Source organism: Myodes glareolus, chromosome 26 (assembly GCF_982192425.1).
Source record: "Myodes glareolus chromosome 26, mMyoGla1.1, whole genome shotgun sequence".
Classification (NCBI taxonomy): domain Eukaryota; kingdom Metazoa; phylum Chordata; class Mammalia; order Rodentia; family Cricetidae; genus Myodes; species Myodes glareolus.
The window spans coordinates 11,334,645-11,358,486 of record NC_142051.1 but is presented as its reverse complement, the minus strand read 5'-3'; the positions used below and the strand labels follow the sequence as shown (position 1 = coordinate 11,358,486).

Sequence of the window (23,842 nt, the reverse complement as noted above, 5' to 3'; positions counted from 1 at the left end):
GAACACAGTGGGTGCATTCTGTAAAATACACCTCAAAAGGACCCATCATGGGCATCTAGTATCAACTCCATAGTCTGATACAGGAGATGCACTGTAGCCTAAGACTATACACATGGGGCAGAAGGAAGTACCCCAAAACAAGTGGACCCCAAATGGCAAAGAAAGGATAGAGGAAGTAACTTCATTGTCTCTTCACAAGAAGTGTTTCTATCTTACCACCAGACAAAGAGGAAGAAATCCAGCTGTAGCCAGAAACACCAAAAAGATGGCACCTGGATCCCCTCTCGCCAGCCCTTCACCACCCTGCAGTGGCCACTGTTGTGGGGCACTGTTGCCATCCCGTGTTAGGGTAGAACACGTGACGTTTTGGCTTATGAGAACCTTTCAGTTCCTAGGTCCAAGCATTTCTGAGGAGTCACAGAAAAGGCAGATCCCTAACTGAGTGGCCCTGCTTGTGAGGGGCTGTGGACAGGGAGAGGGCTGACTCTACTTACCATCTTTAAGGAGCCCACAGTAAAGCTGGCAGGGAATTGCTCCACAGGGTGTCTTAGGGTTCCTGTGGCTGTGGTGAAGCACCAAGACTAAAAGCAAGCTGGAGAGGAAAGGATTTGTTTAGCTTACACTTCCTATCATAGACGGCAAAGGCAGGAGGGCAGGAACTCAAAACCTGCCAGGAACCTGCTTGCTGGCCTTTGGGCTTGGTCAGCCTGCTTTCTGAAACACCAAGGGCCACAAACCCAGACACGACCCCACCCACAGTCACCTGGGCGCTCCCGCATTAATCGCCAATTAAGAAAATGCCCTACAGGGGCTGGAGAGATGGCTCAGCGGTTAAGAGAATTGCCTGCTCTTCCAAAGGTCCTGAGTTCAATTCCCAGCAACCACATGGTGGCTCACAACCACCTGTATTAAGGTCTGGTGCCCTCTTCTGGCCTGCAGGCATACATGCAGACAAAATATTGTATACATAATAAATAAATAAATATTTAAAAACAAAAGAAAAAAAAAAGAAAATGCCCTACAGGTTTGCCTATAGCCTGATCTTACGGAAGCATTTTCTCAAGTTGAGAGTACCTTCTCTCAGAAGACTCCGGCTTGTGTCAAGTTGATGGCACGTGACCAGAAAGGAGTTTCTAGATGACAGAGAAAACCCTCAACGCTTATCTATGTCGAGTCAGCCAGTGGTGATTGCACGAAAGCGATGGAGATGGTACTTTCTGGTGGTGCTCAAAGCAAAAGGAAGTGGGGGGAGGGGCTCCTAGGAGGGTCCACATCCCAAACAGTGAGGAGAGAAGAGGGGCCTTGGAGTGAGTTACGCACAGACAGCACAGGCTTTGGTTTGGAAAAGAGCCTGCACAGGGGCCTCCAGCGTAAGCACAGTCTGTTGTCTGTTCACAGCGAGGGCTAAGGGCTAGAAAGGGGCAGAAGACAGGGAGCTGAAGGTTTCCCCTTGGTTTGCAGTTGATCGTAGCTAAGGGTAGGTAGGCAGGAAGGTGTGTGGGGGACTGAAAAGTGTTTGGTTACCGGTAAGCCCTGCTTGTGGACAGCCGTCACAGTGTAGGGAGGACGAGGATCCAGCAGAACGAGCCACTTACGTTTGGGAATTGTCATTGTTCCGCCAGGATGGAAGGAACTTTACAAAATGCCGTGGCTGTAGCTAACATTCCCTCTCAGGGTCTTCCCGCCACTCCCAGCTTAAGGCCTTCCCCAATCCAGGATCTCTTGGGTTGACACACGGCTGACAGAAGAGAATTTGGTACATCGAGTTTTTTCTGCCACAGATGTACAAGACTGAGCCAAGCAACCGCCATCACGGGGAGTTCAGCTGTGATCACATGTCACCATAGCTGATGTAAACAGCTTACATCCTTTCATAGATGGGTAGGGAGGGTCACGGGACCCTCACCTGTGTGTCTTAGGGAGGAGCTAGACTATAGGGTGGGAAAAAACAGTGGAAAGGCCTCCATCCTACAGCTATGGAAAGCCATCTCCTCCGCCCCCAGCAGAGACTTTGTGGGGTGTCCTTTTGGGTAGGGGAAGCACCTATACTCCAGTGAGTCATCCCTCATCTGTGTTCTTGGCTCCCCAGAGTGCCCTTTGGTGGGTTTGTGACTCAGTTTTCCGTTCACTGGGCCCACGAGAGGAGCAGTAGGCGTTGCTTACCCCTGAGAAAGAGCTTTAGTTAACACCAGGAGAGAGAAAAGAGATCACTAGGAAAAGGCTGCAATGGTTACTAAGTAGATTGGTGCACTTCGAAGCTGGAGGGTCCCTTGTTCCTCTGCCGTGTCCTTTCTACTGAACGAGTAGTATCAATATTGACAGTGTATCAGTAGTCTATAACAACAACTTGCATTCAAAGTGCCAGGGAGATTTGAAAAAAAAAATTGCTTTTGACTTTGACAGGGAACGTTGCTGATCTGTTCCCCAGTCTGCTGCCACATGCTGTCTGCTGTATTCAGCATGGGAGCCTTGCAGGCTGACTAGCCTGGTCTTCAGCCAACCTTTTACTAAGTTCAGGCGAGTACACTCATTAATGGAAAGAACCCAGCTAGATGTCATAATGTCACACAGCCCCCTGTCAAGTCACAGAACATCCTGTTAGTTTCAGATCTCATTTCAGATGGGTGTGAGCCACCATGTGGTTGCTGGGAATTGAACTCGGGACCTTTGGAAGAGCAGGCAGTGCTCTTAACCGCTGAGCCATCTCTCCAGTCCCCTCTTGTTAGTTTCAGAACGGGCCGATTCTGGCAGCTGCTTGCTCTATGACCCACTGAGTTGTGGCTTCAGCCCTGAGCTGTTGATTTTCTCAATTCCCTCAAAGAGGTATTACTTCGTTTTTGTGTTTTAAACAAGGCGGGCCTATTTCATAGGTATCTGAAATATTTTTTTTAAATATTTATTTATTCATTTATTTATTATGTATACAATATTCTGTCTGTGTGTATGTCTGCAGGCCAGAAGAGGGAACCAGACCTCATTACAGATGGTTGTGAGCCACCATGTGGTTGCCGGGAATTGAACTCAGGACCTTTGGAAGAGCAGGCAATGCTCTTAACCTCTGAGCCATCTCTCCAGCCCCCTATCTGAAATATTTTAATTGCAACTTTCTCTTCTTGGAGTATGGAGAAGTTTTCTTTTGGATACAATCATTTTCATTTTAAACTAAGCCTCCATTTAGAAACTTTTTTTTTAACAGAAAAGGAAGTAACCAAGGCTAGAGACGGCTGAGCAGGTAAAGGTACATGCTGAGCAAATCTGGACCTCAATCTGTGGAGCCCACGTAAAGGTGGAAACAGAAAGAGAAGCTGAAGGGATGGTTCAGTGATCAGAAGCACTCAGTGCCCTTCCAGAGGATCAAGATTCAGCCCCACATGCCAGCTAACTACTGTCTATAACATCCGGCCCCAGGAACCTGATGCCCCGTTCTGGCTTCCTTGGGTGCTGTATGCAAAGTCATACGTGCAGACAAAACACCTATACATATAAAATGAAAATTAAAAAGGAGAAAAATTAAAGAAGGAAAGAGAGAACCAACTCTACAAAGTTGTCCTCTGACCTCCACATGTATACTGAGACACACACATGCCCACACACATACAAATAAATAATTTTTTAAATATTTATTTATTTGTTATGTCTACAATATTCTGTCCATGTGTATGCCTGCAGGCCAGAAGAGGGCACCAGACCCCATTACAGATGGTTGTGAGCCACCATGTGGTTGCTGGGAATTGAACTCAGGACCTTTGGAAGAGCAGGCAATGCTCTTAACCTCTGAGCCATCTCTCCAGCCCCCCAAATAAATAATTTTTAAAAGAAAAAGGATTTTATTTTACTCATGTAAACACAGACCACCTTCTTACAAGACACATATAGCTTGGAGTTCTTTTAATAAGAACATGTGACAACATGCCATTTAAAGTTTGTGTACAATCCTCATTTAATTCCAGCATAGAAGCAGAGGCGGGGGGATCTCTGAGTTTGAGGCCAGCCTGGTCTACAGAGTGAGTTCCAGGACAGCCAGGACTACACAGAGAAATTCTGTCTCAAAAGAAGAAAGAAATTGAAAGCAGATACTGCATGTTCGAATCCTAGCAAGAGGGAAGATACTCAGGATTATTAGTAACTTGACTTCCAGGGGGCCCAATGCTCCCTTTTGGTAAGCCACCATGTGAGTTCTGGTCCTTTCCAGAGAAGTAAGTACTCTTAATAACTGAGCTACCTCTCTAGCACCTCTCCTCTCCTCTGCTATCCATCTATCCATCTATCATCTATCTATCAATCATCTATCAATCTATCATCTCCATCATCTCCCTCCCTCCTTCCTTCTCTATCCCTCTCTATCTCCCTCATCTTCACCCCCCCCCCCGCATCAGGAGCCTGTGCTGGTCACACATAACTTTAATTACATCTCTTTCCATCCATCCATATGTCCTTCCGTCCATCTACTTGAGGGCTTCTTGAGGGCCACAGCACATATGTGGATGTCAGAGAATAACTTGAAAGAGTTTTTTTCCGTTTTGCCACCTTAAGGGTGTTAGGGTGTGTCGCCTCACTAGCCCACAGGCTTAACCTTTCTTCAAACTTGTGGGTTGGGTGTGTTCTTTCAACCTCTTGATTTCCTGGATCATATCACATAGGTGTCTAGGGTTTTGACTGGTGGGGTGTGTAAAGTAACCACAGGACTGACACTGGTACAGGATTTGGCTTAGAACTTTAATGGCCTCCTGACTACTAGTCACCACACTGGAGGCCGCCGCTACGACTCCTGGGACGTCAGAGTTTTTAGACTCCACGTGCACCAAAAGATGAACAGGCAACACTGATCCCACAGGGCTCAGACCAGGCTCTCAACCTCCGGTGTTGTTCAGAGTCGATGATCTCAGCTTCCAACCACCATGGGCATGGCTGCCTTTCCCACATGCTTCTTAGCCTCAGCTGAGCCTCCACAACTGCCTTCCTTCACCCAGAGGCTGTGATAGGTCAAACTGAGGCACATGACTTGTGATTGTCTCATGCCCCTGTGGTAGGTCAGAGTTTGGTCTGTTTAAGAGTCATTATGTTTTAAATTCTGTGTGTGTGTGTGTGTGTGTGTGTGTGTGTATAAAATGTGTGAGTATTGTGTGTTTATGTGTGCCGTGTGCCTGCAAGAGCCCATGGAGGTCAAAAGCAGGCATCGGGTATTCTGGAACTGAGGTTGTGGGAGGCCATGTGCCTAACTTGGATTCTGGGGCGTGTACATGGGTCTTTCTGCGAGAGCATTAGGTGTTCTTAACTACTGAGTCATCCCCGGAACTCTGTTTTTAAAGATGTATTTCTTTGCTTTATGTGTATGGGTGTTTTCCCTGAATATATGTCTGTGTGCCACATTTGTGCCTAGAGGTTAGAAGGGGTAGTCGGATCCCCAGGGATTGGAGTCACACAAATGTGAGCCACCATGTGATTGTTGGGAATCAAACCCATGTCCTCTGGAAAAACAACCAGGGATCTTAACCGCTGATCTGTCTCTCCAGCCCAGCTCAGCTTTTAAAAGTTGGTCCTGGTGACTGGCCCCTGAGTCATATGAAGTGATTAACATTGGATTTTTTTTCCCCGATGCTTGTCTGCATTAATCATAGCTCAGTAAAATCTACAAGGGAGTTAGAGAACTGTAAGGACCTTGGCTTGTGCTGGAATGGGCTGTCTATCTTCTGTCTTTTCTTCCTTTTTCCTTCTGTGATCAGCATTTCTCTGCTTCCCCTCTCCCCCGTCTCGAATACACACACACACACACACACACACACACACACACACAAAACTGAATCTGAACACAATGGCATAGGTTTTTAATTCCAGCACTGAGAAGCCTCCTGCTTTTGCTGGTCTTTCATCTCCACCAAGGTCAAATGCACCCTCTCAAATTATAGGCCAAAACCAGTCTTCTCTTCCTTAATTATATGTTGTTCAGGTGGTCACAGCAATGAGAAAATTAACTAGCACCAAAAACTGAAATTAAGAAGTGGACCCATGGGCTGGAGAGATGGCTCAGCGGTTAAGAGCATTGCCTGCCCTTCTAAAGGTCCTGAGTTCAATTCCCAGCTACCACATGATGGCTCACAGCCATCTGTGGTGAGATCTGGTGTCCCCTTCTGGTGCGCAGGCATACATGCAGATAGAACACTGTATACACAATTAATAAATAAATCTATCTTTTTTTTTAAAAAAAAAAAAAGTGTACTTATTGACTCACCATGTAGCTCTTACGCATTTGGAACTGCTTGCTGGAAGGAATGTGGAGGGTTGCAAACTGAGTTAGAAAATCTCCAGAACTCTGTGTGTAGCGTTTAATGAGCTGTTCTTGTGGCAGTCTGGAAGATCAGAACGCTGAGAGAAAGGTGAGCACCGGGGCCTGGCCCAAGTAAGGGTTTAGGATGTGTCTTAGCAGCCGAGCACTGACCTTCACTCATGGGACTCTGTGTGCGACCTCTAGCAAAAGCTCTTTTTAAGGTTCCACAATTAAGTGAGAACATATGATATTTGTTATTCTGTATCTGGCTTATTTCATTTAACATGATATCTTCCAGTTCCCTCCATGCATCTGTAAATGACAAACTATCCTTTATTCTTTTTCTTGAAAAAGTTTTCATAATACATACTATATAAATATATTTAGTATTATATATGAATATATATATTGAGATATGGTCTCTCGATACATCCCTGACTGTCTTGGTATTTGCTATGTAGAGCAAGATGGTCTAGAACTGACAGAGATCCACCTTCTTCTGCTTCCAGAGTTCTGGGATCTAAAATGTCTTTCACCACCCCCACCTCATACAATATATTTGCTCATGCTTTCCCCTCCCCCATACTTCCATTATTTTCGTTGAACAAATACCGCGCAGTAAATTTTCCACCGCCTTCTCATTGGTTGATAGATATGCAGTTTAACTTAGTGTCTTGGCTGTGGTTAACAGTGCCACAATCACCATGTGAAGGTTAGTACCGTCATTGCTTTTCCCGTACAAACCAAGCAGTGGGATTTCCGGGTCATATTCTAGTTAGTAATTTAAAATACTTACCAAAATAGCTAGGTATGAATTATACTTATGACAGGGTGAAACTGATTATAATTACTTGCTCATGTGCCTCAACTTTGACATTTTTAAAAGAGATTTAAAGTGTGCGTGTGTATGTGTGTGTGGCCTGCATGTATGTGTGTGTTCCACAAAAGTGCCTGGTGTTCTAGGAGGTCAGGAGAGGGCGTTAGTTCCTCTGGAACTGATCATAGGTGGTTGTGAACCATCTGGCTGCTGAGAACTGAATGAATCTGGGCCCTCAGCAAGAGCAACAAGTGCTCTTAACCACTGAGCCAGCTCTCCAGCACCCGCAACCCCCTTCCTTTTCTTTCCCTCATTCTGAGCGAAACAGAGACAGAGACGGACAGACAGAGACGAGGAAGTGGAGAGGGAGAGGTAAGTGTTGGAGGGTAGTTAGGAGGAATTTGTTTTGGCTTTAGCTTTTCCCAGGATTTTGAAATCACTTCACTTAGTGTGAAAAAAAAATATGGAGCCAACTTCAATTGTTTTCAGAGATAACAGTACTCTTTGCCGCTCTTGGTGACAGCCAGGGCTTCTGAGCGGGAGCAGACACGATAAACCAGTTTGGGAACACAGAGGAGGTTTGCATTCAATCTTACTTAAACATTTAAAAGGCAGTCAATATTGATTCAGGGCCTATTTTGTTCCAAGTATAGAACATGAACTTTCCATAAATATTTAATTTAGTTTTCACAACTTCATGGATCAGAGACTTTTGAAAAAAATGTTTGTTTATAGAGTGGGGAAATATCAAGGAGAGAGAGAGAGAGAGAGTCTCACCATGATGGCTGGCTGACGTTGAGCAGGTTGGCCTTCCCGCTCACAGAGATCTTCCTGCCTCTGCCCCTGCCTCCTGAGTGCCCGGAGTAAAGGCTGCACCAACACACCCAGCTCCTTTCCTCTCTTCCTGTGTGTTACTCTGTTTCTTCACCCTTCCTCCTTTGCCATTCTCCATTGCACTTGGGACAGCTTTCTCTGACTCTTATTTCAATGAGCTTTCCTTCAACAAAACCTAAACTACTCTTGGTGTTGTTCGAAAGGAAACATAAAAGAAATTGTGATCGAGAGCAGGTGGCTCACACCAGTAATACCAGCGCTCAGGCGGCTGACCTCAAAAATATTTACATCAAAAGATTACCTCAAATTTGATGCCAGCCTGGGCTACACTGGGAATTCCACGACAGCTTGGGCTACAGAGTAAGAAAGGGTCGGAACAAAGTTCCGCAGTAAAGTATAGTGAACCCCTACCTCCTGTCACCCTGCTTTAACAATGGAGATAGTTTAATTTTGTTTCGTCTGTTCTCCAACACTTCCTGACGTGCCTATTCTTCCCCTGACGGCCCCTCCCAGTCTCAGGAGTTCTTTCCTTAATAATGAATGCATTCCCTCTGCTCAAAACAGTGGAACGACATGTTCCAGGCCTCACACCATTTCACAGGCAACCCCTATGTACCACGAAGGGTTACGGCCATAATAACCAGTATTACAGTATCAACTGCTGGTTGATATTGGTATCCAATCTGTGTCCAGAGCTCCCCAGTTAACTCATGAAGGTGCCGTCATAGACTCAAGATCTGGTGGTTGTCAGCAAAATTCTTTATCTGTAACAATTGTTCTTTCTTTTTTCTTTTTTTAAAGGATTTATTTATTTATTTATTTATTTATTTATTTATTTATTTATTATGTATACAATGTTCCCTGTATACATGTGTCCCTGCAGACAGAAGTTGGCACCAGATCTTATTACAGGTGGTTGTGAGTCACCATATGATTGCTGGGAATTGAACTCAGGACCTCTAGAAGAGCAGTCAATGCTCTTAACCACGGAGCCATCTCTCCAGCCCCAACAATTGTTCTTGCTTGTCCCTGATTACGTCCTTGTGTTGCTGTTTGGCACAGACATCTATTTCTCATGTTTCCTGTAAACTGGTGTTACTTTTAGAAGGTTTTTTTTTTTTTAAGAATTCTTTGCTGACAACCCTAACTTCCTCTCAGATCACATATTATGGTGGAACCCCGGCTGTTGCTTTCCTGGTGTTCTGTTGTTTAATACATTTATGCAAACAGTATCTTTACACAGCGGTCACAGGCCCTTGAACCTCTTACTCAGTACGTCTGGCAGGCAGTGGCAACTGTTGCGAGGTCAATTCTTTCATTAGGACTGGAAAAGTACAGGTAAAGTATAATGAATTCCTGTGTCTGAAATCCGAGATGCCCTGAGATTCAAAACTTTCTGGCACTAAGTTGTCAAACTGAAAAAATTTTGCAGATAGTGATTCAGTGGTTAAGAGTGCTGACTGCTCGTGTAGAGGATGTAGGTTTGATTTCCAACACCCACATGACCATTTACAGCTGGTCCAGGATCCCCCAAGCCCACTGGGACGACCACCCATAGGACCGTCAATCAGCCGGTAAGTTTTCTTTGTTTTGTTTCATGTCTTCTGTCTGTGTCTCATGTCTTTCTGTGAGCAGGCCCACGAACCGTAAGTCCTATAGATGATCTAGGTGGAAGCAGGGAAAGATCGTAGGCGGAGCGCCTGGAGGAGACGTCCCCAGGGCCCTTCCGCAGAGGGTGGTTCCCTATGGTGAGACACCCGGGTAGCAGTCTCGGGTCTGTGTAGAGACAAGCAGGTAGCAAGCAATCTCATTTCGATAGAGGGGCAGGTCACACCCACAAAATTGATTGAAACTGTCGTCTTTGGTTTGATTTGGCGCCATAGTCCTGTGTCTGTGTGTCGTGTTTTTGTCCTGACTTATAGAACGACGCTGACAATATGGAACAGACTCAAATCATGACTTCTTTGACTTTGATATTGTGATCACTTACAGGACTTTAGAGATAGGGCCATACGAATAGGGGTATAGTTTCCTTGACGCCTTAAACATTTCTTTTTTTTTATTTTTTTTATTTTTTTGATTTTTGAGACAGGGTTTCTCTGTAGTTTTTGGTGCCTGTCCTGGAACTAGCTCTTGTAGACCAGGCTGGCCTCGAACTCACAGAGATCCGCCTGCCTCTGCCTCCCGAGTGCTGGGATTAAAGGTGTGAGCCACCACCGCCCGGCTTAAACATTTCATGAAAAGGAGTCAGCCTTGGCCCCAAGCACGGGACTACAGGCAGCACGCTAATATGGATGGGTGGCTGGGTTATACACCCTGTTGCTACAATGTAACAAGGCTGCCAACCACAGCTGTAGGGGGCAGACGTGCCCCAATAGAATTTCAAACATTGAACAAAGAATCTAGGGTTAATTGCCGTGACTGGAGAGGTTAACAATCTCCCCCACCTCCTGCAATGCCGCATACCACCCTGCCCCCTCCCTCTGCCCGCCCTGTGGGCTGCATAACTCAACTTCTGGTCAAACCTGACCAAGGTTAAGCTCTGCGGGTCAAGGACTCTGGCTATAGAAGTTGCTGCAATGGCCGTGTTGTGACACTGTAGCCAGACTTCCTTCCACCAGATGCTTTGATCATTCAGAACCAATGTGTCACAAATATCTGTCATCTTTTATAGGGGTTGGTTACAAATTATTTGTTAATGTATGAAAAAAACTACTCTTGGTCTCAACTGTTTCACGCTGGTACAAGATTTTATATGATGTAAATTTAAAGGTTTTTTTTTGTTATAGTATATGCATGTTTCTGTTTCTGTTTAAAATATTTATAGCCATACAATATATCATATACCACTGAGGGAAATCACAAGAAAGACTTTGGTAAGAATTTTTATGTAGTCTGTAAAGCGAGGGAGAAAGGAGGAGACTGAAAGAAGGAAGAGAGGAACACGGATTGAAGGTATATAAAAAGTTATAGAAGGTCAGAAGGGGATGTGAACTATGTTTGCTGTGGTTTCTTATACCTGCAAATACTGAATGTGCTTGTTTTGCTGAAAAGGTTGTCTACTAAAGTTTCCTTGCAAGCATGAAGCTGAGACAGAAATGGTCTATTTTTGCTGTCTCTGCCACCCATCACTGCTGTGGCCACATTTACGGGCCTTACTTCAGAAATTTATCACTGATTTCTGATTCCTGAATTTGGGTTAGCAAAAATTCAGATGACTTTTTGGTTTAGATAATGTTAAAAGTGCTATATAATGGTTTGTTGTTGTTGTTGAAAAGTTGGCTCTAGAATTGAATTATGGCTCTTCCTTTGTTAGATCTATGTTTTATTTACTTAAAATCTATGCATGAGTAATTTATAAGAATCTATAAGACATAATTCCATTTTAAATTTTGGATTGCCATTTTGCTAGAGTTAATATTTAAACTTCAAATAAAAGGCTAAAAATTAGGGTCAAAGCCATAAGCACCAAAAGCTAACCAGAAACAGAATTCTTCTTTTCTTGTGATGCAGAAGACAATGACCTAAGCAGTTTGATAGAGGGCTTGGAACAGCGTCCAAGCCTGTGAATCTCAATCTTTTGGGGGTTGTACAGGGGTAGTCTGGGACCACCTGCATGTCAGATGTTTAAATTAAGATTCACAGCATAGGCAAAACTGCAGTTGTAAAATAACTATGGGAAAAATTCTGTAATGGGAGGATCACTATAACATAAAAAACTATATTAAAAGATAAAAGCATTTTAAAAATATTAACTAATGGTTTAAAATTATATTTCCTTGTTCAAGGTCTATTCAGGCTTAAAAATGTATGTTTAGTCTCCTTATCTTTGCTGACTTTGTTGGGTTTAAGCTATTTGGATAGATTGAGTCATAGATTTTTGTGTTGATACTAAGAGGTTTGGGCCTCCTCTTCTGGGGAAAAAAAATGTCTCTAAATCACTCCAGGGTAATTAGAGATTCAGTGGCCTTGTTAATGATAGAGAACAGAATGCTCATGCAAAATCTGGATGGTATGAAAACTTGTTCAACTGGTCTCCTTGGTTAACCATCTACTTTCAGCTCTAACGGGCCCCTAATGATCTTGCTTCTTCTTATCAACAGACTTGATGGCTTTTGTTCCAGAATGGGTCAATACTGTTTGACTGATGGTACTGAGGTCCCAGTATCACCCCCTCGAGCCCCTGAACAGACAGGACCCATGATTGAGTTCTGTCATAAGTACTTGTGAAGGGGGAAAAATGTAGGGCCCAGGGCAGCTTTCCCAGGGCAACTTGATACACACCTGTCAAGATGGGTTCTATAGCTGAGCAGAAAAAGTAGACCTGAGTCTCAGTTTGCCCTAGGGCAGTGCCAGCTCTTAGACTCCCTCCTGTTCCCATTTCTCCCTGGGACCCCCTTCTTTGCCTTTGCAGGAGACAGCATTAACAGCTAGATACAAACTTGTTCTGTGTTTACCCTCGGAATGACTAATTCAGTTTCTTTATTAGTTTCAACTCAAAATCATTACAGTGTGGAGTTCTAGTCTTGTGAAAGCTGCTAACGTATTATAGACTGTTAGGAAGTACAAGATGGTCAATCATCTTTAAAGTACTGATATAATTAGTTACAAAAATAAACCTTATTTAAAACAAGTAATGAAAAACAAAGTTTGTCTAATCAGACATACCTAGGCAGCACTCATACTTCAGAGATCTGCAGAATACGGCATTTAAAATAATAATTAAAAAGTTTATTATATTTGACAGAGACTCCGAGATCCTAGCAGTAACCTGAGGTCTCCAGAGAAGATTATGAGACACCAGATGTTTCCACCTGGATTATGACGACGCTGACCACTGGGCGAGGTGCCCCAGTGCAACACCTGCTGCCAGGACCTGGTCCAGACTGTGGACAGACAGCAGGACCTTGGAGAATTGATTGCACCTCTTTTTCCTAGACAAAATAAAGTCAGTATTTTCCATGCCCCTCTTCCACAGGAAAAAAAAAATTCACCTTATGGGTCTGGCTTAGACAGTAAGCCTGGATATTTCTGCCTCCAATGCTATGGAGACCTGGGTATGGCTAACTGTATATGGACTCTGGTCCCTGTAGTTTTTAATAGATTTGAAACTATTTGGTCTGTACTCAGATATACTTTATCCTTCTGAGATCTCTGATAGTATTAATGGCTAGGGCAGTAATAATGTCAGTTTAATAGCAAAAGGTATCCAGATTCTTCCACAAAGCTATAGCCAACTTGTTAGCTAGTACTCAAAGGTGTGAGTCTATACCTCCTGTTTACAGACATCTGTTATCTGCTCTTTTTCTAAGTTTTAACTTCTGTTCCCAGTTTAAACTTATCTCAATAGGCTTCCACTTGACTGACAGACGCATCTAAGCATCAGCTGCTGACTACAACCTGCTCTGAAGGACGGCGAGCCCTGGGCTTCCTGAAAGCTGATGTGGACCAGTCCAGCTGATATGAACACTTCCTGTTCCTTCAACGAAGTCTGATGAGTGCCCCATTGCCTAAATTCCCTCCCCAGCTTTGGCTAGCCTTTCAACCTGCTTGGGCTCTGATAACAACACACTAACGTCAGGTTGAAGTAGTTGCGGAAAGGAACACATTGTCCCATGCTCCTTGCCCAAGATAGATTGGAAGGCTGAGACAAGAGGGAACTCCCTGGCATGGGGGACAAGATAATCACCTATAGTGCCTGTTAATATACTAAAAAAAAAAAATAGGCTCAAAGTTGTCAATTAATGGATTTATTAATTTAAATAGTTCCATACCTCCTTAAAACCAGGGGCAAGCAGTACCCAATATTGGGTCCTGTCATTGGTGCTTGTGAAGAGGGAAATGTAGGAGCCAGCCTTGATAATCTAAATATGAACAGATCACTCAAAGGAAGTTCTTTACTTCCAACCATTAACACCTGCCAGAGTAGGACTGGGCCATCAATAAAATTAAATGGAGGCTTGAGTCTCAGTAGTTTACCCTGAAATTATACCTGGTTTCAGGAAGAACCACAAGCTGAGATTACCCGACAACCACCCCAAAACAGACCATCCAAAGGAAATGCCTAACATTCTAACTGCTGTAGATAGGATCACCTGCCAGCACACTCACCAGGACACCCCTAGACAAATGTCAGCCAATCAGGGGTCCCGAACCTCAGAAACCCCTCACCCCCACATTTACTACTATAAAAAACCTCCTCCTACTACTGAGCTTGGGGCTCTCTTTTTATTCTAATACATTGGACAGGCGGAGAGACCGCGTTTGCAAACTTGCATAAAATAAAGGCTGTTTGCTTTTACATACAGGACTTGGTCTTGGTCTCCTTGTTGGCTTTAGGGGGACTTTGCGGATTTGGGCATAACAATTCTCACTATGTGTTATGGGAGTTCCCTACGCCTTTCCCTCTGGAAATGCTGGGTGGGCTTTGGTGGCAGATGAAGATGTACCCAATCGCAGTCTCTTAAAATAATTCTTGGGGGAAAAAAAATTCCTGCCACCGTGGAACCATCCAGTGTGATAACTCTGCCTACTCCCACACTAGTCACCACCAAGCTGCTAGGACATCTGGAGGAGTGATACAAGCTTGATAAATAAGGTATATTTGGTAATCAAGATTTATAAATCCCTATGGTCTACTCAGGCTCACGCTAATATTTCCTTAGCTTCCTCTGTGCCCACTCCAAGCTGTATCTATTTGGACAAACTAAATCATACAAGAAAGTACAATATTCTATAATGGAATGTCTGAACCCCCACCCCACCCCCACCCCCTGAGAAAATCCTTTTCCCAAGGTCAGGCATTTAGTCGAAAGCCTCCATCCCTTCAGGGGCTTGAAGAAAGTTCCTGAACGATTAAAAAGGGAGTCCTGTGGTACTTCTATTAACCCAGGACTGGTGCCTATTAACTTGTCAAGGTCAATGCTAGCTTCCTCAACCCCTCCCCCATGACTCCACAAGTTCTCTTTGGAACCTGTTGTGGGATATTTGTACACTGTGTGAAAGCAGGGGCATAGACGGGATTTCTGAGGCAAGAAAGAAAGAGGAGAAGGAGCCTAGGTTCACAGGAGATAACAGAAGACATGGAGAGGAAGCAGGGGGTGCAGGATGGAAGAGAGGTAACGCCATGGGATATGATAGACCGTAGACTAATAGAAATGAGTTTATTTAAGTCATAACAACTAGTTAGACCAGGCGGTGGTGGCGCACGCCTTTAATCCCAGCACTCAGGAGGCAGAGGCAGGCGGATCTCTGTGAGTTCAAGGCCAGCCTGGTCTACAGAGCTAGTTCCGGGGAAGGCTCCAAAGCTACAGAGAAATCCCTCTCAGAAACAAACAAACAAACAAGCAACTCGTTTCTGCATCATTATTTGGGAGCTGACTGCAATACAGAAATAGGCTCATTATAGGGACCTATGCTCTCAGGCACCTGAACTGATATATTCACACACACACACACACACACACACACACATATATACATAATTTAAAAAAATAAAAACAGGGTAGAGGGGCCTTGGAGTTGGCACAGAACACATTCAGACACCAAAGTCTCAGCACAAAGGAGGTTTATTTATTAAGCAAGATAGAGAGGCAAGGTGGCTGAACCTGAACTGGGCAGAAACAGCAAGTGACTCAGCAGGAGGGATTTTAAAGGAGAAAAACGGGAAGTCGGGGCTAGGACAGGTTGGTAGGTTTTGATTGGGCTTGTCAATTAGGGTAGTCAAATGGGGGGCTTTGATTAGGCATGTTAATTATGATAGCCAAATGGGAGACTTTGGCATGCTAATTAGGGTAGTCAAAGAGGAATTTTGATGCTGGCCCTTGGTATTTTGATAAGTAGACCTCAGGAATGAGTTATGCATGAGGAAGTGGTCAAACAGGACTTTAGGGGTTTAGCCCAAGAGAGAAGGGAAGGGAAGGATCTGCAGTCAGCCTGTTTGGGCCGGTTAGAGCCCTTCACACAGGATGCTGGGGATATGGCTCAACAACTAAGAACACATACCGAGTTAAGTTCCCAGCTCCCATACCAGATGGCTCACAACCACCTGCAACTCCCGCTCCATGCGAGCTCATGCTTCTGGCGTGAGCACATATGAACACAGACCCACACATATACACATAATCAAAATACTAAAGCAAATTCTAAACAAAGCTTAAAACATCTTTAAAAAGAAAGCAAAACATAGGTGCAGAAAAATATTGTAGAAAATTACCTCAAGACAAGTGAATAAAACATGTAACACATAGGGGACTTCATGTTTAGACTCTTCTCTCACACCCAGAATATCTCAATCTTCAAACATTTCAAAGTCTGTAATCTGTAATACAGCTATCCCAAGCATCTCAGACAAGGGACGCTCACCCCCCTTTGCCAGTAATTGCCTGTAAATGTCCCTTTCCTATGAAAAATAATTGCCTCTTGGACTAATACAGTTACTTAAACCAGTCTTCTCTGTTTGCTGTTGTTGCTACTGCCTTTTTGTTTGTGTATTGGGACAAAATCTCATGTAGCCCAGGTTAGCCTCCAACTAATATGTAGCCGTCTTCGTTAGGGTTTACTATTACTGTGGAAAGACACCATAACCACGGCAACTCTTATAAAGAAAGCATTCAATTGCAGCAATGGCTTACAGTTTCAGAGGTTCAGTCCATTTTCATCATGGCGGCGAGCATGGCGGCACCCAGACAGACACGTCACGGGAGGACTAACTGAGCTTCCTGGATCTTGCAGGCAACAGAAGTCAACTGAGATACTGGGCAGGTTTCCCACCATAGAAACCCTCAAAGCCCGCCCCACAGTGACACACTTCCTCCAACAAGGCCAAACCCCCTCCAACAAAGCCACATATCCTAATAATGCCCCTCCCTATGAGATTACGGGTGGGGGGCCCCGATTCAATTCAAACTACCAGAGTCCACTCCCTGGCCCCCATAAACTTGTAACAGTATAAGAATGCAAAAACGTATTTAGTCCAACTTCAAAAGTCCCATAGTCTATCACAGTCTCAACAATGTTTTAAAGTCCAAAATTCGAAGTCTCTTCTGCGATAAATGCAGTTTCTTTACTGTAACTCCCTATAAAATCAAAAAGAAAAAGTAGATCACATACTTCCTGTTGCAGCGGGAAGGCAACCTTGGTGGGTTGGAGTCAAGGGGCCCCACGAAGTCATACCATACTGTTGGGAGCCACCTGGAGGCACAGGTGGTCCTGCAGTTTGGAGGTAGCCACGTGGGGCTGAGCACCCCTGCCTGCACCCTTGCCTGCACATGCTCAGACCAGCAGAGTGGCATTGACCAATCGGGACAGCGTTCAGGCTGCTCCGCCGTTTAAAAGCAGCTGCCTCGGGGCCCAACGCTCTCTCTCTAAGCTTTCTCTCGTCCCTGCTCTATCTTCCCTTCCCCCAATTTTCCTCAAGGAAATGCTCCAAATAAAGATGTGACCAGAGAAGGAATTCTCGTTTTTGGTGGCGTTCATTCCTGCGGGACAGGATGGCCCCCCGCAACTGGTGCTCGAAACTCCGGGACGCTGAGGGACCCTGACAACTACGCCGGGGGACCCTGAGAAAGCCCGGGAGAAAAAGCCAAGATCAGACACCAGCACAGAGAGCCTTGAATTTCAGAACTCTGAGAACATGGAGCGGTGAGTGACGTCGGTTGAAATCCCCAGAAAGGGGAGGAAAAGAAATGTAAAAAGGAATTTCAAAGGATAGGCCTAAATAGAAAAGAAAATACAAAAAAAAATCAAAGTTAAGGTATCTGAAAGAAGGTACAGAAAGCAACGGGGAAGAAAAATCCCTTAAGTTCAGTGCAGGAGGAATGTAAACAGCAGCAAAAAAGGCGAGGTAACTAAGGCGGGACTTTGAGGACGATGGGGTACGGGAGACCGCGGCTTCCGCTCCCTCTCCGTCCACCTGCGTACTCGCTGATAGAGACTGGAGGCAACAGTCTCGTAGGGAGGCAAACTTGATCACTGCCTTCCCTGTTCTTAAAGAGCCACAGAGCTTTTGGAGGTGATTTTCGCCTAATTTTGTTAAGAGAGCTCAGTCTCTGGCTCTCACGTACAAAAAACTTTAATTTTTTGACTGAGAAAGACAAGCTGCTTGATCGTGCTGAGAGTGCTGGCGGCAGCCGGCCCGCCTTTGAGCGGTAATGCCTGATTAGAAACACGGAAGTGGGCCAGGCACGGTGGTGCACACCTGTAATCCCAGCTACTCAGGAGGGAGACGCAAAATTGCACTCTCCAGTGCTAGCTCGTTCGGGAGGCGTGGCCATGCTAACCAGTTGCTGGCGGGAAATTTGCTGGAGTCCGCAGAGGCCTGCGAATAGCCAGGTCGCGGGCGGGCTAAAGTCCGTGTGACATCAGAGGCCTTCTGGCGGGGCTATGGTTTTTGGAGGACTTTTTCAGCACCTGAGCGGACTCGCCTGACTGAGGCGGAAGCTGCGTGGTGAGCAGCGGCGCCATAGAAGGCAAAGAGGAGCTGAATCGGCTCTGCGGAAAAACTGTGTTTCCATAGCAACATGGGCGAGCGGGGAGGTGAGTTCCCAGAGAACGGGGCTCTGCGCGCGGGCGGACCGGGCAGGAGAAGCCCCTCCACGGGTGGGCGGATGCCCCCCCTCGCCGGAGCTTGGAAAAGGCTCACAGCCGGCGGTGCGAGTTCATTGCCTGAGGTGAAAGAGTTCATTGCCTGAGGTGAAACGGCGAGCCCGCGCACGGCCCGGGGCGGAGCCATGCCTTTGGGCCATGCGGAGCGCGCCATTATGGGCTTCAGAGGCGGAGCTGTGGCAGCCGCCGCTGTCCGCTGCTGCCGCCGCCCTCAGCCAAGGTCGCCAAGAATTTAGTCAGATAAAAACATTTGTCGCCAAAAATTCAGTCAGATAAAAACATTTATCCCCCCAAACATCGCCCCTTTGTCAGCAGGAAGTAGCCAGATGATCGAAGTCCATTCTCCCTCAAAGAACTGGTCCTAATTATCATAATAAAGGCGCGTCAACCTGGTTATCATTACCTATTGCCCCTGGCAACGGATGAAATAAACAATGTTACCTAGAGGTTTTTCCATCTAAATAGGGGAGCTGGAGAGATGGCTCAGCGGTTAAGGGCATTGCCTGCTCTTCCAAAGGTTATGAGTTCAATTCCCAATGACAACTGCTTTGGTTTTTAAACAATAGAGGGGGACTACACTACCAGTGACAGCTTCCCCCAGAGAAAGGATTTCTCTTGCATTCTATACACTTAATTTTTAATTCAAAATTTTGCTGGTACAGGCAAACAAGATTTGCTTTTTGAAGCAGAGACCTGCAGATCTCTAAGTTCAAAACCAGCCTACTTCCAGTACTGATTGTGCTGAATTTTTACACTGAGAGTTTTTAATACTCTTAAATGTTTATTTGGGAGGAGAGTTTTGTTTATGTTTTTCTAGGAATGCTGACATACATCTGGATGCCAGCGAGACCGACCAGAGAGATAAAGAAGACGACCCAGTGGATGCTGAGTGTCCTGCTGTGGAAGATTCGTGCGGAGACAGCAGAGATGACCTTCTGGGCGGTGCCAAGAGCAGCTGTTTCACACCATCGACTTGAGCAACACCCTGTGCAACCTCTTATCTCTTACTCTACTTTGCCTTTTCCTTCCTTAGGAATGGGTGGGAGCAGAGATATCCTTGGCATGCTGCGTCTAGGTGGGGACCAGATTGGAAAATAGTTTTGCCTTATTGCTCTTAAAGACAATAATTAGGGGGAGATGTTGGGAGCCACCTGGAGGCACAGGTGGTCCTGCAGTTTGGAGGTAGCCACGTGGGGCTGAGCACCCCTGCCTGCACCCTTGCCTGCACATGCTCAGACCAGCAGAGTGGCATTGACCAATCGGGACAGCGTTCAGGCTGCTCCGCCGTTTAAAAGCAGCTGCCTCGGGGCCCAACGCTCTCTCTCTAAGCTTTCTCTCGTCCCTGCTCTATCTTCCCTTCCCCCAATTTTCCTCAAGGAAATGCTCCAAATAAAGATGTGACCAGAGAAGGAATTCTCGTTTTTGGTGGCGTTCATTCCTGCGGGACAGGATGGCCCCCCGCACCATACAACAGAACTCATGTGGGAGGTGTATTGAGGGAGGGAGGCTGCAGAGGCTGCCTCTGGGAGTGAGCAGATGGAGAGAGACAAAAGGGTGACATGGTCTTGCCTTTTATGCCGGGGATATAGTGCATGCACACAGGGATTGGCTGACGCACAGAAGGAGTGGATGCGGCAGATGATGTATACTGCCAGGTCCCTGAGAGCACACCAGCACAAATGCCTGAATACTAACACTTCCAACATGTAAAGGCACAGGATATACCTCACCATTCCCAATGTAGGAAAGAGAGCATAGTGCGGAAATGCTGGACCAAAGCAAGATTGCAAACCAGCTGGGCAAACTCCAAACCCTGCATCTCCATGCTCAATGTCTGAATTGCACTTCTGATCTCCAAATCCATTCAGCTTTGCTCACTACAACACACTTCTTTTTCTTGGGTTGTTTCCACTCCCTGTTCGCAGCTCTCCTGGACAGGTATCCCATGACTCTGTCATCTCTAAGATCTTGGGTTCTCCAAGGCAACCCAGGGTTCAAGTGAACAACTTCATGCAATGACCTCAGGGACACCCCTGACATGTGCCTGGCCTTAGCAGCTTCCTTTAGGCATGGAGGCAAATTCCATAACTCGTTTCTTTTATTCTTAACTTGAAACCCAGAATCACATGGCTGAAGCTGCCAAGTCTTGCTGCTTACTGGGGCTGAAACTCATTTGATGACATCTTCATCAGCTTTCTGTTCTTCACTGCCTAAGCTTGGCTGTCCTGAAACTTGCTCTGTAGACACTAAGCTGGCCTCAGATTCAGATCTACCTGCTTCTGTCTTCCTAGTACTAAAATTAAAGATGAGCCCCACCATACCAGGCTCAAAGTTTTTCTTTACTTCCTTTTCAGGAGTTGGAAATGTGTCTGGGTGGGACCTTGCCCGGAGGTCACCACTCATTTTACCCCTTTTGTTTTGTTTTGTTTTGTTCTTTGAGACAGGGTTCCCCTGGGTTAACAGCTCTGGCTGTCCTGGAACTCGCTCTGTAGACGAGGCTGATCTCGAACTCACAGAGATCCACCTACCTCTGCCTCACCAAAGCTGGGGTTAAAGGTATCTCCTACCACTGCCTGGCTTATTCCATTTCTTAATGCTCTTTTTCTCCTCAAAATTTACATTTTGTAATTTACCCTGCCCAGCTTGCTCCTTTCCGTAATAAGTCTTTCTAGACATGAACACTAGTAACCACACGGCAGAGTCTGTAGTAGGCTGTTCTGAGATTTCCTCTGCCTACAGAATTAATCACAAACCTTTCACTTTAGCCTCCAGACTCTTCGGACGAGGACAAAAGGCAGCCACTGTCCACACCAAAATATCACAAGAAGGATCTCTAGGGACCATACTAAACTTCTTCTTCTCTGAAACCCCTTGAGTGAGCCCCATCAGTTCAAATAACTCTTAGCATCTCTGTCTTCCATGCTCCTATTAGTATGCCCCATTAAGCAGTGCTTAAAGCATTCCACTGCTTTCATAACCCAGTGTAGCAAAGACCATATTCCTTCACACAAAAACACGGTCAGGCCTATAACAGTAATAGACCAGTCCCTGGTACCAACTTCTGTCTTAGTTAGGATTTCTATTGCTGTGAAAAGACCCCATAACCACGGCAACAACAACAACAATTTAATTGGGGCATCTCAATTATAGTTTCATAGAAATTGTTTCAACAGGAAATTGACAGAGATACTGGGTGGTATCCTGAGTCTAATGGTCTGTCGTGTCCCTTTAAGAGACAAGCCCCACCCACTTCCTCCTCTGAGGCAAGTGGATCTTCCTTTGCTTCTAGCCTGAACTTCCTCTTTTCTGTCTCTCTCCAGAAGAGGTCGCTTCTCCTCTCCTCTCTTCTCCTCTCTGTCTCTCTCTGTCTCTGTCTCTGTCTCTGTCTCTCTCTCTCTCTCTCTCTCTCTGTTTTTCTTTCTCTCTCTCCCCTCCTGTCTCTTTTCAGAAGAGGTGGCGGCTGCCATGACTCCTCTCCTCTCCCCCCCTCTTTCTCTGTTTCTCTCTCTCTCTGCCTCTCTCTGCTCTTCCCCTTCTCCCCTTCCCCCTTCTCCCTTTCCCCTCAATAACCCACTAAATAAATACCCACTTTCTCCACATGGCATGCCTATCTGTCTCTGTCTCTCACCTGCCATGGCTCCTCATGGGTGCAGTCTCCCACTAGCTGCCTCCCACCCACCCGGAACCCACAGAAGCCTTGGGAGGTAGGCCCCTCGTGGTCCTCTGTGGCCTCCCACCCGCTGCTGCCCTAAACCACCCACAGTGGCCTGCTGCTGCCCCTCGGGGAACTGCAGCTTTTACCATTACACTGAGCATAGGAAACCTCAAAGCCCAGTGACACACTTCCTCCAACACGGTCACACCCACTCCAACAAAGTCACAGCTCCTAATAGTGTCACACTCCCTACAAGATTGTGGGGGCCAATTACAAGTAAACTTGCACTTTGAGCTTCTGAGTCCCCTGCCTCTACTTTGAGAGTAGTGGGGTAACAGGTATATGTGTGCATGGCTACGTTTACCATGCTTTGTTTTGTGATATCTTATACTTAGAAATTCTTTTCTGTTGTTATTGTCTTTTGTTTTTTGAGACAAGGTTTCTCTGTGTAGCTTTGGAGCCTGTCCTTGAACATGCTCTGTACACCAGGCTGGCCTTGAACTCACAAAGATCCACCTGCCTCTGCCTCCTAGGTGCGGGTGCTGGGATTAAAGGTGTGTGCCACCACTGCGTGACTATACTTAGAAATTCTTTTTTTTAAAATATTTATTTATTATGTACAATATTCAGTCTGCATGTATGCCTGAAGGCCAGAAGAGGTCACCAGACCTCATTAGAGATGGTTGTGAGCCACCATGTGGTTGCTGGGAATTGAACTCAGGACCTTTGGAAGAGCAGGCAATGCTCTTAACCTCTGAGCCATCTCTCCAGCCCCTATACTTAGAAATTCTTGAAAAAGAAATATACCCATAAAATAAATAAAACAAGCTGGGCAGTAGTGGCACATGCCTTTGATCCCAGCAGGAACCTGGTGGCAGGTGTTAATGCAGAGACCCCAATGGGGTGCTTTGGTGCGGGAGAATTGTCTGTATTCTGTCAATCGTGTATTTTAATAAAACGCTGATTGGCCAGGCAGGAAGTATAGGTGGGTCAACCAGACAGGAAGTAGAGGTGATGCAATGAGAACAGGAGAATTCTGTGAAGCAGGAAGCTTCCTCTGCCACTTCTGCCCAGGCCACCGAAGAGGCAACATGTAAGATACCACACTGAGAAAGGTACTGAGCCCTGTGCCTAACATAGATGAGGATAATGGGGTTACAAAAGTTGTAAGAGCTAATAAGTAGCCTGACCTAATGGGCCAATCAGTTTATAATCTTATAGAGTCCTGTGTGTGATTTTCATTGGGAGTTGCGGCTGTTGGGTACCAGGCGGGACAGAAACCCCAACAAGCTGGCCCTCATGTTACATATGGCGCCCAAGTGGATAACTGAATCCACAGAAAGCTTGAGAAAGCTTGGGAAAGAATAGAGTAAAGCATGTTTTCTTGGTAGCAGCAATTTCTCAGGTCTGCTCTGCTTGCTAGAGGCAAGCAAATGCTCTCATCTAAGAGAGGCTTCCTGACTCAGCTTTAGCTGCAAAACTTTGTAGCTCATTAAGAGGTCCTGCCACGAAATACTTAAAAGGTGTTGGTGAAAAACTGAATGCATGCTTTTCAGTTTTCAGCCGTAGCAGGAAAAAAGCTGCGCTGTTTTAAAATGCCGGTTTTCTGGGCTGTCCTGCCAGGGCAAACTCTGACTCTTTTAGGCAGGCAGTCGACTGAGTGTGG

General features: G+C 45.6%; 1 long non-coding RNA gene and 1 pseudogene across 1 annotated transcript; both read left to right on the top strand.

Annotated features, from left to right (window-relative positions):
* Positions 1-8,811: 8,811 nt before the first annotated feature.
* On the top strand, positions 8,812-14,226 carry LOC125389880 (uncharacterized). The gene is made up of 2 exons (XR_007228554.3): positions 8,812-9,490; positions 12,664-14,226. It is a non-coding gene; the product is annotated as an uncharacterized LOC125389880 (long non-coding RNA).
* Positions 14,227-18,403: 4,177 nt separating this feature from the next.
* On the top strand, positions 18,404-18,600 carry LOC148117730 (Nuclear RNase P; annotated as a pseudogene).
* The last annotated feature ends 5,242 nt before the right edge of the window (positions 18,601-23,842 follow it).